The 13385-nt window shown below is 43.8% G+C and overlaps 1 protein-coding gene across 1 annotated transcript in view; it reads right to left on the reverse strand.

Annotated features, from left to right (window-relative positions):
* Positions 1–13385, reverse strand: part of alk (ALK receptor tyrosine kinase) — a gene marked incomplete at both ends in the record, with an annotated part of 658401 nt that overhangs the window by 169879 nt on the left and 475137 nt on the right. The gene's annotated exons all lie outside the window — the stretch shown is intronic.

Below are 13385 nucleotides of genomic sequence, written 5' to 3' on the forward strand. Positions count from 1 at the left end.
TTAAGCTTAGCCCAAAATCACAAATCAGAATGAGGGGGTCCCCGGTATATTTTCTATCTTGTAAGGGGTCCTTGGCTGAAAAACATTTGAGAACCTCTGCTCTAGAGAGACCGGACCGGGTAACCCGGAAGTGAAACGCGGAAGTGAAACCCGGAAGTGAAACGCAGCTGCCTGCTTACGCCGTTTGCGCTGCCTAGCAACATAACATAAACAATGTGAACGCCACGCATACTCTCGGGAACATCTCTCGTTATATTCTAACAGGTTTTTTGGAAGTTATTTTGTGGTTATGGCCGAAGTGGCTGCTGCAAACCGTTTCATTTCACTTCCTGATCTGCCCTGGCTACAGACAGACTACACTGGCCGATTCACTCGGGGTTCAAGCGAGACTACTCTGCGTTGGTCTCGTCGACTATTAGAGGTAAGATGTGATGCATTGATATTAAATTTATACTGTTTAATAACAATCAAAAAAGTTGCTCGTAGCTGCTTTAATTATAATCATATATCTCTGTATATAGAGCAAGTCACTGTACTGTAATGGTAACGGCCAAGAAAATCATGTATTACTAAAAGTAAAACACAAATGAGGAATTAATATGCAAGTAAAACTAATATATTGCAAGTACAATGAAGTAAAGGTCAAACACACTTGTGATTAGTCTCAATGGGTAACACAGCTCTCTGTCATGCTGGCAACACAGGACACACGGTTGCAGACAGAGAAGGGGATACTCACACTGTGGCTCGTGTAGCTTTAAAGAAGGCTTTTACAATGGTAATGTATCCATGACTCTGAGGTTTTGACAGAGGCTCCTCAAAGCCCCACGTGTAGAAATGTGCCGATCCAGAGTGGAGAATACTAAGAGAACTCTGATTCATGTTCAGGATGAGCTCCATGTCTCCTCCACCTGCCTGACATTAAAGTCATAAATCACTTGTTCTTTATGTTCCAACAGTTGGATGTCTGAGCTTCACTGTGCAGAATGATGTCTGTGCAGAGTTCGACACTAGAAGACTGTTTCCACAATCGTCTGCTGAAAGTGGAAAGTTTCTCAGAGCTCACTAAAAAGGCCGTTTGCAACAAGCAAGATTTGTGACATCATGAATCTTGGAGCGAGGGATGCACCGATCCACATTTTTTCACTTCCGATCTGATTCCGATACCTGAATTTGGATATCTGCCGATACCGATATTATGCAGATACCAATATTTTTCTTGAATATACAGTATAGGCAAAGATTTGGCCAATTAAAGATTTGTTTTACCTTGCAGGAAAAAAGCTTTGGCACACCTAGGCTCAACAGGTGCAGACTGGCATGGCCCATGATGAGCTGTGACCAGCTGTAGAAGTCCATCTGTTGGACGGTTGGTTGGTCGGTCGGTCGGTCCACAAAAAGTTCACCACCCTTTAGCAGGCACAGTTTTCGCAGTAGGAGGCTGAAATTTGGCATGGAGGTCAAGTGTGTGTGAAGATGTGTGTTTGTGTTCATGCCAGTTGGCTAAAAGGGGGGGCTGGATTTCTAAATGCAGGATGGCAGAGGCAGAAGGCTGACATATGGCATGGAGTGTGTGTGTAAAGGTGCATGTTTGTGTTGATGCCAATTGGCTAAAAGGGGGCGGTGGGGGGCACATTTTGAAACGCAGGATGTCATGGGCAGAGGGCTGAAATTTGCCATGGAGGTCAAGTGTGTGTGTGTGTGTGTGTGTGTGTGTGTGTGTGTGTGTGTGTGTGTGTAAAGGTGCATGTTTGTGTTCCAATTGGCTAAAGGCAGGCAGTGGGGGGCAAATGTCGAAATGCAGGGTGGCAGAGGCAGAGTAGGGCGGGCTGCCCCTACCATCCTGCATTTAGGATGGTAGTATTTCGAATTCATGCTTGTTATTAGTTTGTGCTTGTTAGCCAATAACGAAAAATCCAGGGATCAAATTGATTTCATTCATGTAGTCCAAATGAAATGAAACAACTCAGTAAAAGGCTCACAGGCTGTAAATGTAGATGTTCTGGATATTTTGAAGACGAGCCTCAGAAGCATGATAGCATGATACTAAATGTATATATATATATATTTTTTTTTAAACACCATCACCCATCCATCCCTGTGTCTACCACTCCAGCATCTTTCTCCAAACCTATTTCCCTCACTGCCTCCATGGGGCCGGGTGTGATTGATGGGCCTAGGGACACCCCGGTGCTGCTGTACCTAATCACAGAGTATAGACTCACTGTAACGCTCCATTAGGAGCCTGCAGAAGCACGCTGCGATGCTTAGGGAAATGGGCCGGGGAAGGGAAGGTCACCGGATCAAGTTCCCAAGGGGCTTCACCACTGCCTTGTCTCAGCTCCATGTCCAATTCCAGAAATGAATTGTGACATTTTCTGGGTAATACATGAGCACGCAAAGAAGTCACACATATTAGAGAGCATACTCCTCCACGAACACCGTTTCCTACCGAGCTAAGACAAACATGACCTTCTGCCGTGCCACAGTACCACAGATGCAAACCAAGAAGCCAAATTAGCTATTGACACAATCTGCCGGTCAGTCATCAGAGGAGCTTCTGTTTACTTCCACCATGAGAAGCTGTAGCAGGTTCAGAGTGTCAATGGCAGTTTGATGTGCCTGAATAATGACCTTCTCTGTATTGCACTGCCACAGCCATCAGAGAAATGTGAGCGTCATGCAGGAGGCTGCACGTCCCATTGAGAGGATGAGCCTGAGAGCTAGGCATATAACCACACAAGTCACTTTTGATGAGCCTGAGAGCTAGGCATATAACCACACAAGTCACGTTTGATGAGCCCCAGAGCTAGGCATATAACCACACAAGTCACGTTTGATGAGCCCCAGAGCTAGGCATATAACCACACAAGTCACGTTTGATGAGCCTGAGAGCTAGGCATATAACCACACAAGTCACATTTGATGAGCCTGAGAGCTAGGCATATAACCACACAAGTCACATTTGATGAGCCTGAGAGCTAGGCATATAACCACACAAGTCACGTTTGATGAGCCTGAGAGCTAGGCATATAACCACACAAGTCACTTTTGATGAGCCTGAGAGCTACGCATATAACCACACAAGTCACGTTTGATGAGCCTGAGAGCTAGGCATATAACCACACAAGTCACTTTTGATGAGCCTGAGAGCTAGGCATATAACCACACAAGTCACTTTTGATGAGCCTGAGAGCTAGGCATATAACCACACAAGTCACATTTGATGAGCCTGAGAGCTAGGCATATAACCACACAAGTCACTTTTGATGAGCCTGAGAGCTAGGCATATAACCACACAAGTCACTTTTGATGAGCCTGAGAGCTAGGCATATAACCACACAAGTCACATTTGATGAGCCTGAGAGCTAGGCATATAACCACACAAGTCACTTTTGATGAGCCTGAGAGCTAGGCATATAACCACACAAGTCACTTTTGATGAGCCTGAGAGCTAGGCATATAACCACACAAGTCACGTTTGATGAGCCCCAGAGCTAGGCATATAACCACACAAGTCACATTTGATGAGCCTGAGAGCTAGGCATATAACCACACAAGTCACTTTTGATGAGCCTGAGAGCTAGGCATATAACCACACAAGTCACATTTGATGAGCCTGAGAGCTAGGCATATAACCACACAAGTCACATTTGATGAGCCTGAGAGCTAGGCATATAACCACACAAGTCACTTTTGATGAGCCTGAGAGCTAGGCATATAACCACACAAGTCACGTTTGATGAGCCCCAGAGCTAGGCATATAACCACACAAGTCACTTTTGATGAGCCTGAGAGCTAGGCATATAACCACACAAGTCACTTTTGATGAGCCCGAGAGCTAGGCATATAACCACACAAGTCACTTTTGATGAGCCTGAGAGCTAGGCATATAACCACACAAGTCACGTTTGATGAGCCCCAGAGCTAGGCATATAACCACACAAGTCACATTTGATGAGCCTGAGAGCTAGGCATATAACCACACAAGTCACGTTTGATGAGCCCCAGAGCTAGGCATAATAACCACACAAGTCACTTTTGATGAGCCTGAGAGCTAGGCATATAACCACACAAGTCACATTTGATGAGCCTGAGAGCTAGGCATATAACCACACAAGTCACTTTTGATGAGCCTGAGAGCTAGGCATATAACCACACAAGTCACATTTGATGAGCCTGAGAGCTAGGCATATAACCACACAAGTCACATTTGATGAGCCTGAGAGCTAGGCATATAACCACACAAGTCACTTTTGATGAGCCTGAGAGCTAGGCATATAACCACACAAGTCACGTTTGATGAGCCCCAGAGCTAGGCATATAACCACACAAGTCACTTTTGATGAGCCTGAGAGCTAGGCATATAACCACACAAGTCACTTTTGATGAGCCCGAGAGCTAGGCATATAACCACACAAGTCACTTTTGATGAGCCTGAGAGCTAGGCATATAACCACACAAGTCACGTTTGATGAGCCCCAGAGCTAGGCATATAACCACACAAGTCACATTTGATGAGCCTGAGAGCTAGGCATATAACCACACAAGTCACGTTTGATGAGCCCCAGAGCTAGGCATATAACCACACAAGTCACTTTTGATGAGCCCGAGAGCTAGGCATATAACCACACAAGTCACTTTTGATGAGCCTGAGAGCTAGGCATATAACCACACAAGTCACTTTTGATGAGCCCGAGAGCTAGGCATACAACCACACAAGTCACTTTTGATGAGCCCGAGAGCCAGGCATATAACCACACAAGTCACTTTTGATGAGCCTGAGAGCTAGGCATATAACCACACAAGTCACTTTTGATGAGCCCGAGAGCTAGGCATATAACCACACAAGTCACATTTGATGAGCCCGAGAGCTAGGCATATAACCACACAAGTCACTTTTGATGAGACCCAGAGCTAGGCATATAACCACACAAGTCACTTTTGATGAGCCCGAGAGCTAGGCATATAGCCACAAAAGTCACTTTTGATGAGCCCGAGAGCTAGGCATATAGCCACAAAAGTCACTTTTGATGAGCCCCAGAGCTAGGCATATAACCACATAAGTCACTTTTGATGAGCCCCAGAGCTAGGCATATAACCACACAAGTCACTTTTGATGAGCCTGAGAGCTAGGCATATAACCACACAAGTCACGTTTGATGAGCCCCAGAGCTAGGCATATAACCACACAAGTCACATTTGATGAGCCTAAGAGCTAGGCATATAACCACACAAGTCACGTTTGATGAGCCCCAGAGCTAGGCATATAACCACACAAGTCACATTTGATGAGCCTGAGAGCTAGGCATATAACCACACAAGTCACATTTGATGAGCCTGAGAGCTAGGCATATAACCACACAAGTCACATTTGATGAGCCTGAGAGCTAGGCATATAACCACACAAGTCACTTTTGATGAGCCTGAGAGCTAGGCATATAACCACACAAGTCACATTTGATGAGCCTGAGAGCTAGGCATATAACCACACAAGTCACTTTTGATGAGCCCGAGAGCTAGGCATATAACCACACAAGTCACTTTTGATGAGCCTGAGAGCTAGGCATATAACCACACAAGTCACTTTTGATGAGCCCGAGAGCTAGGCATATAACCACACAAGTCACTTTTGATGAGCCCGAGAGCTAGGCATATAACCACACAAGTCACTTTTGATGAGCCCGAGAGCTAGGCATATAACCACACAAGTCACTTTTGATGAGCCCGAGAGCTAGGCATATAACCACATAAGTCACTTTTGATGAGCCCGAGAGCTAGGCATATAACCACACAAGTCACTTTTGATGAGCCCGAGAGCTAGGCATATAACCACACAAGTCACTTTTGATGAGCCCGAGAGCTAGGCATATAACCACATAAGTCACTTTTGATGAGCCTGAGAGCTAGGCATATAACCACACAAGTCACTTTTGATGAGCCCGAGAGCTAGGCATATAACCACATAAGTCACTTTTGATGAGCCTGAGAGCTAGGCATATAACCACACAAGTCACATTTGATGAGCCTGAGAGCTAGGCATATAACCACACAAGTCACATTTGATGAGCCTGAGAGCTAGGCATATAACCACACAAGTCACGTTTGATGAGCCCCAGAGCTAGGCATATAACCACACAAGTCACTTTTGATGAGCCTGAGAGCTAGGCATATAACCACACAAGTCACTTTTGATGAGCCCGAGAGCTAGGCATATAACCACACAAGTCACTTTTGATGAGCCTGAGAGCTAGGCATATAACCACACAAGTCACTTTTGATGAGCCCGAGAGCTAGGCATATAACCACACGAGTCCCTTTTGATGAGCCCGAGAGCTAGGCATATAACCACACGAGTCACTTTTTAATGAGCCCGAGAGCTAGGCATATAACCACACAAGTCACTTTTGATGAGCCCGAGAGCTAGGCATATAACCACACAAGTCACTTTTGGGGCAACACATTGGATTGCTGGTTGGCTCTGTGACTGATGAGTTGATTAAAATGGAAGGCTATGGAGAAAGACGTCAGACACAGCTCTATTTATTTGTCCTGTACTGACGATATCTCCTCTCACTTCACTGGCCTGAGTAATTGATGTCTTTCTGCTCAAGAAAACAACTAAAGGGAGGAGAGAGTGCTAATGGAATTTTGGAATTAAATAAATAATAAAGAATACATTTGGAATTCAGACTCGAAATTACCACCTGGAAACTGGTCAACATACAAAAGTAAAAAAAACTAAGTATCTAGTGGATTTGGAAGCATGGGAATCCACGGACACTAACAGGGAGAATTACGACAAGTGATCTCATACTGTAGCACCTGAGATAAGATAAGCATAAGCGTGTTTTTGCCTCTCATTGTTTGAGAAACCCCCAATTAGAAGGCATCATGTTTCTCTTACATTTTTTTACAAAGTCGACAGGAAACCCATTCCTGCAACCATTGCTGTGAGGGATGCTGAACATTTTTAGGTCCGCACACTTCTATCTAATGAAATGAAACTTCAAGCCTTTGGAACCAAATTAAACTGAATTAACAAAACCCAAGTTTGGATCTGCTTTGCACTCCCCACCACAAAAGGTCTGACAATACCGATCATTAATAGCACTAATTAATTACGAATGCAGGGGACTGGAACAAATAAAGCAAACAACCTGCCTTGGCCAGGGAGTGAATCCGAGAGACTAGGCCTTAATCGAAAGTCGTGGCTTCACGCTCTGTGCTACATGTACATGTAGGTAGGAAGACTTCATGCTCTGCACTACGGTTGTGTCTGTAATGCAAGGAAGCTTAATATCATCTAGTTACCTAACTAGATGATTGTTTAATTAGGTATCTCATTTTAATATAGGCGATTAAAAAATAACTTGTTTCAGACGTCCTCATTCTTGAAGGTAGCATCGCACGCGACAGGTCGCACTGGTGCTGTTTCCATTGAATAGACAGACCTTTTCTGAACAAGCTTGATGAAGTTGTTTCCCAAAGCATTTGGCAAATAAATTAGTATAAAACTGCATGGCTGATGTCTGTTTTCTCTAACGTTATTATAATCCAAACAGGTCGAGGCTTCACAGGCAAACGTTTCATTGTTTTTACACTTTTAATTTGAAGGCGAAAAAGGGAAATGGTACGTGTGAAATACATTACATTACATTACGTCATTTGGCAGACGCTTTTATCCAAAGCGACTTACAATAACACATTTTTGTCAGCAATAGAGCAATCAACTATGGAGCACAGTCTATGACAACTACAACTTCTGAAGGAACAGTGGTACAAGTTTAGGTTAGTGGTACAAGTTTAGGTTAGTAGTTTTGTTTTTTTGTTTTTTTTAGAAAGAGAGAGAAAGAAGTTAGATCAAGAAGGGCCCAGATGGAGCCTGAAAAGGTGTGTGTGTGAAATGAGAGAATTGACAGACCAGTGTCAATTCAATCTACTCAAACCATTTCCTGTTTCGGCCTTGAAATTAAAAGCGTGAAACCAAGCTAACTTGGAACGTTGCATTTGACAAACAAATTGGTAACGTTAGTTAAGCAATGACAGTTTGTCATTTAATAAAGCACAGTTAAAACGAACTCCACTTACACTTGAAGGTCTGCCATGCTGCTATCCTCCTGGTTGTACAGTGTAGTCCTGCTTTGGGGCACGCGGAGCGGGTTTTCTAAACTAACGTTAACGTTAGCTAGCAACCTAACTAGCCAGCTGCTGTCCACAACAGAGTCAGGTAAGATGCTTCCTACTAATGTTCAAAAGTGACTTTCCTGACACTGTACAAACATCTGACTGAACTGAAATTAAGTAAAGGTTGACGTTATTGACTATTCTAGAATAAAAATGAAAAGAAAGTGACAGATGTTTGTTATTTAGCCAATGTTGTTTCACTTTTTTCTGATGCGGTTGGCTTTGTGGGCGTCGCCATTAGGGGCTCACTCGGGCTCGCTTCATTCTTCTTCGTCGATTGTACGGGTCGCACGGTATCATCGGATATCCTAACAAAACAAAGGTACCATGGTATGGTTCCTCGAAAACTATCCATAACCAGGTACCTAGAAAGGTTGCAAATTCAGTGAACTTATGTATAAAACTGGTTTCAGACAGCCTAATTACAACTTCTTAGCATCTAGAAATGCCACCTATATTGCTCGTTCACTTGAGAATCAGACAGGCCCAATATGTACATGTAGGTTGGAAGACTTCATGCTCTGCATTACATGTACTGTAGGTAGGAAGGGAGGGAATTGGAGGCGGGCCTTGTGACAGGTGCTGGAGAGGAAAAGTGAGGGAGGTTTGGAAAAAGAAGAAACACCATGAAATTCGGTGAGGCTGCGTGGTGAGCATGCTGAGACGGATTAGGGCTTAGTTTGGGGGTGGGAAGTGTGCGGTGGGTGTTGTGCTGTGGACCCTGGTGGTGTCTGAGGAGAGTACTCTGTGCTTTTTCTCTCCATGAGCCACGTCCAATGTGCTGCCTGGAAAGAAGAACACAATGCACCCATAGCAGAGGAACAGAGTGCACCCATAGCAGACACAAGAGGAACACAGTGCACCCATAGCAGACACAAGAGGAACACAGTGCACCCATAGCAGACACAAGAGGAACACAGTGCACCCATAGCAGACACAAGAGGAACACAGTGCACCCATAGCAGACACAAGAGGAACACAGTGCACCCATAGCAGACACAAGAGGAACACAGTGCACCCATAGCAGAGGAACACAGTGCACCCATAGCAGACACAAGAGGAACACAGTGCACCCATAGCAGACACAAGAGGAACACAGTGCACCCATAGCAGACACAAGAGGAACACAGTGCACCCATAGCAGAGGAACACAGTGCACCCATAGCAGACACAAGAGGAACACAGTGCACCCATAGCAGACACAAGAGGAACACAGTGCACCCATAGCAGACACAAGAGGAACACAGTGCACCCATAGCAGAGGAACACAGTGCACCCATAGCAGACACAAGAGGAACACAGTGCACCCATAGCAGACACAAGAGGAACACAGTGCACCCATAGCAGACACAAGAGGAACACAGTGCACCCATAGCAGACACAAGAGGAACACAGTGCACCCATAGCAGACACAAGAGGAACACAGTGCACCCATAGCAGACACAAGAGGAACACAGTGCACCCATAGCAGACACAAGAGGAACACAGTGCACCCATAGCAGAGGAACACAGTGCACCCATAGCAGACACAAGAGGAACACAGTGCACCCATAGCAGACACAAGAGGAACACAGTGCACCCATAGCAGACAACAATTAGAGTCTGTTCAACTCAGGCGGGATTTGCATGAGCAGCAGCTCTGTCCTTAGACTGCTGGGAGATGAGTTATATACTGTAAAGAATCACTGGAAGTAATGGTTGAGTGGGATTGTGACGTGTGTGTGTGTGTGTGTGTGTGTGTGTGTGTGTGTGTGTGTGTGTGCATGCGTGTATGTGTGTGTGTGAATTGATCTCACTGTCAGTCTCACCATCAGTGTTTTGTAAAATGATCCAAGGCCTTTTCTCCTCATGCAAAGTGATTTTTGGGGGAATTTGGGGAAGTGACTTTAACAGCAGCTCTTACAGCTCTTATGTATGTTGTATTAGTGGTAAGTGTGAACGTGTGGGTTATGGGATTGGGAATTAATGTAGTCCATCAAAGTCCTCCCAAGTATAGTAAGACAAACATGGCTGTGTGTGTCTGTGTGAATTATTGATGCCGGTGTGCAAACTCTCTCTCTCTCTCTCTCTCTCTCTCTCTCTCTCTCTCAAACATTGCATTAGAATCACTGATACTCAACCCAAGGCTCAGAGCCACTCCTTTATGGGTAGTTGTGGCTCTTTTAAGTCCTACTTACAAATAAATAAATAAATAAATAAATAAATAAATAAATAAATAAATAAATAAATAAATAAATAAATAAAGGGACTTCTTTGGATTGTGGCTCTTGCTAAGTTTTTCTTTTCTTTTCAATGTGGCTCCAGAGTAGGGCAAGGTTGCGTACAGTACCACTGCATTAGATAATAGAATGGGTCAGGTCCGGTGTGGCTGATTTGATTTGATTTGATTTGAAACCTTTATTTATTTCTCGAAAGAACATTGAGGTTTGACTCTCATTTGCAATGTTGCCGAGATTCCATGCACGCTCAAACAATTTAAACACAATGAAACACATATAAGAGAATCACAATTCATAAATAGAACAAAGAACACAAACAGAAGAAGAGATCAAAACGAAAAGCAGTCACATACTGAGGCAGCTATCATGTTTTTAAATTGCTCATAAGAAATTGGGGCATTCATTTTTAGCATAAGCTGAATATCATTCCAGGAGGCTGGAGCATTATAACAAAATGCAGACTTTCCATGTTGGGGACTGAACTCGTGGACCTTCAGTGTGAGCCAATCATGTGAGCGGCTCAGATAAGTGCTGTGATTCCACTCTAACATCAATGTAATATATGGTGGCAATTTCCCATCAATAGCCTTAAAGACAAAATAGTAATGCCTAATTCATCTCTCAGCAAGAGAGGACCAACCAACCTTATCAAAAGGACACAATGATGGGTGCCATAACAATCACCAGTAATACATCTAAGAGCCGAATGATAGAGCGTGTCTAGGGGTAACAGAGTGGTAGCGTGCCTAGGGGTAACAGAGTGGTAGCGTGCCTAGGGGTAACAGAGTGGTAGCGTGCCTAGGGGTAACAGAGTGGTAGCGTGCCTAGGGGTACCAGAGTGGTAGTGTGCCTAGGGGTACCAGAGTGGTAGTGTGCCTAGGGGTACCAGAGTGGTAGTGTGCCTAGGGGTAACAGAGTGGTAGCGTGCCTAGGGGTAACAGAGTGGTAGCGTGCCTAGGGGTAACAGAGTGGTAGCGTGCCTAGGGGTACCAGAGTGGTAGTGTGCCTAGGGGTAACAGAGTGGTAGCGTGCCTAGGGGGTAACAGAGTGGTAGCGTGCCTAGGGGTAACAGAGTGGTAGGGGCAGCATTTCTGTCAATTACATCCCCATAATCTACTATTGACATAAAAACTGCTTCAATAATCCTCTTTCTACAAATCATAGGGAAGCTGGATTTGTTCCTGTAAAATAACAATTTTTTTTGTTGCAGCTTACCCACAAGAATGGCTGTGTGGTATTTAAATGTACAAGCTTTTCGTCGAGCCAATTACTAAGATATTTATATTCAGTAACTATCAATAACGGATCCATTAAGAGTGGTTATATGTAAACTGTTATAATCAATGTTTCTAGCTCTGGAGAAAAAGCATACATTTAGATTTGCTGGCGTTCAGCACCAGTTGAAGCTAACTATGAGCTTCCTGCAGCTTATCAGAAGATAGCTGAAGTTTGCTGGCTGACACTGGCCAGCTGTGAAAAACTCTGTGTGACTAACTGCTCTGACCAGACCCCAAGTCAAGCATCCTACTTGAGCCCAAACCGAAGAATTAAAGCTTCATATTTTTTAAACTGTTGAGCAATGTTCTCTCATCCAGAACTGAGTGCTGATAAGAGTTATTCATTGTCAAAGCGGTGAAAAAGACTGTCTGCATGAGTAGCAGTGACTCAATTTGCTGGACTGTCTACAACACTCGAGATTCAAAAAGAAACCTTGGAGAATTATTGTGTTCCTTTTGAAAAGATCCTTCTACACTTTCATAGAGAGATTAGATACAAAGTCAAGCCCACGTGTATGGCTTCTAGTGTGTACTGTATAAGGATGGGAAAATAGTGCATTATGAAGATGGTGACGGGCGTGATCAGCCCAAAATAGCTGGCAAGGCCCTTCAAGATTCTATCAGTCTTCTTAACAAATTACTTGACTTAATTTCACCTGGAATAGAAATCAAAACAAAGTAGATCTATATATACCATGCTATGAAGCAAAAAATATGTGCTGCTCTATTTTTCCAGAATAAAATGTAGGTTTCTAAGGACAGTATCTTGTAAGCAACATTAACGTGACTTTTGACTGTTTTGGAGTAAAGTCTGGCAAATGTTGGGCGAGGGTGAGCAGCTTTTGGTATTGCATTTATCTTGGTTATCTTGATTATTCCTTTTCATGTGTGTTTAGTAGACTAACACAGCCTTGTAAACATCTCGGGTAACTTTTCCTACAGAAAATTTCAAAACTGAAATTAAGCCATTTATAAAACTATACTTGCATATTATTCCGATTTCACCTATTACAAAATTATCTATCTATATATAAAAGGGGCAAGTGGGCAATCTCTGTCTGTTCTGTTTAAAATTTTGTCCCACTAAAAATCGTGATGTCATCTTATGACATCACTGATGATGATGATGTCATAGCCACTGATGTCATAGTGATGTCATAAGAACAATGCCATAGGCACTGATGATGTCATAGGCATTGCAACATCCTCAGTGATGTCACTCGAGCAATTGTGGTTTTTGGTTACACTCGGGCAAATGTGACATCACTGAAGATGTCATAGACGTTGTGACATCATTGTGATGTCATCAGTGAGTGATGTCATCATGACGCAAAGTTAAGCAATTGTGCGCTGCGCATGCCAATAGCAAGGCGAGGCCACGCGGCAGGGCGGGTGAGGCCAGCGCGCGAGATGCATAGTGCTAAATATACTTTTGAAGCTCATAAAGTTAGGGTGACGAACAGAACTAGGTTACTTTGTCAAACTTTGAGACCGTTTTTCTCAAAAACATAGCTTGGAAACAGTCAAGACATAGAGGGGTGTATCTCACTCAATCTTTGGAGTACAAAGATCATTTTGATAGCACCAGAAAGGTTAGATTATCCTCTTTCCAACAGTGTCTAAAACTCAAAATGTGTTTCGTGGTCAATGGGACTGATTTTGTCAGCGCCGGTCACACACACACAACACACAAAAACAACAC

This window comes from Poromitra crassiceps (genome assembly GCF_964638095.1).
Source record: "Poromitra crassiceps genome assembly, chromosome: 3".
NCBI classification, from domain to species: domain Eukaryota; kingdom Metazoa; phylum Chordata; class Actinopteri; order Beryciformes; family Melamphaidae; genus Poromitra; species Poromitra crassiceps.